Here is a 1,081-nt window from a genome sequence, read left to right as displayed (position 1 = left end):
GTTTCAAAAACACGCTATCCGTTAACACCGCAAGGTGGAACTAGCATGCCCAGGAAGCAGAAGCGTTCTCCGTTGATTCACTTTTGGTCTGGTCTGGGTTGAGTGCCGACAGTCTGCTTGGTAGGGCACTGACTCACCTTTACCAAGCTAGCCAACATGAACTGTGCACCAACAGATCTCCACCACGTTACAGCTCCCCATACCACAGTGCCACTAAGAGGAATGAACAAAAACAGCCATAGCAAAGTGTGACCACCCACCCATCCTCCCAAGGAAGGAGAACCTGAACCAGCCACAGCAAGCTGCTGCCTTTCAGGTTTCCAGGCACCTACTGGGATTCATCACCCCAGTATGAATAGTCATTCTAGTGCCATCATACACCGCAAGACCTCTAGAATGATCAGTATTATGTGATCCAAAAGGTACATGACCACATTAACTTACCCAAAGCTGCCACAATGGGATGTGTTCTCTATGATAAGCAGGCAGCAGTTCAACAAAATGCACCCCATTCTGAGTCATGGTGCCGATTTTCTACATGGTTCCAATTTCATTCTAAGTCATCCAGTTCAACAGCTGAGCTCATTCTGATCACAACAGTATATGGTTTATTAAGGTTTCCAGCAAAAACAGTTGAACTACAAGCTAGAATTTGAAGCCCCACTATGCAATGCATTCTGGGTAATGCTGACAGACATTTTAAAGAACATTTCTGATGTTCAGAATGGCTTTTACATACATTTTTGGCACAAAGCAGAAGCTCAAGAGATGAGATTTGAATCTGAGTTGTGATTTCTGTCTTAAAAACTGAGTTTGAAGATAAATCAAATCAAAAACATGGTTAAGAGTAGATGCTTAAAACCAAAGTCCAGTCTTCAGAGCAGCAAATCCTTCATCCGACAGAGGCTCAGAGATGTCATTTTAAAAGTGAAGTGTGATTTATTTTCAAAACAGAGTTAAAAAAAATAAATAAAAATGGCATAAAATCTGGCTAAATTGAAGTAAGAGGCCAATGAGGTTAGGATTAAAAACCAGCTCTATAGGACATTCCTAGCCAGACTGACTTGGCAGAAAAATTAAT

General features: G+C 41.7%; 1 long non-coding RNA gene across 1 annotated transcript in view; it reads right to left on the bottom strand.

Moving 5' to 3' along the window:
* Positions 1-746, bottom strand: part of LOC107834819 (uncharacterized) — a 4,069-nt gene extending 3,323 nt beyond the window's left edge. The window contains exon 1 of the long non-coding RNA XR_001660647.1: positions 736-746. This is a non-coding gene — a long non-coding RNA (uncharacterized LOC107834819). The remainder of the gene's footprint in view (positions 1-735) is intronic.
* Positions 747-1,081: the final 335 nt, after the last annotated feature.

This window comes from Poecilia formosa, unplaced genomic scaffold, assembly GCF_000485575.1.
Source record: "Poecilia formosa unplaced genomic scaffold, Poecilia_formosa-5.1.2 Scaffold785, whole genome shotgun sequence".
In the NCBI taxonomy this organism is placed as follows: Eukaryota; Metazoa; Chordata; class Actinopteri; order Cyprinodontiformes; family Poeciliidae; genus Poecilia; species Poecilia formosa.
The sequence above is the reverse complement of the archived record's forward strand: the minus strand, read 5'-3'. Positions and strand labels throughout refer to the sequence as shown.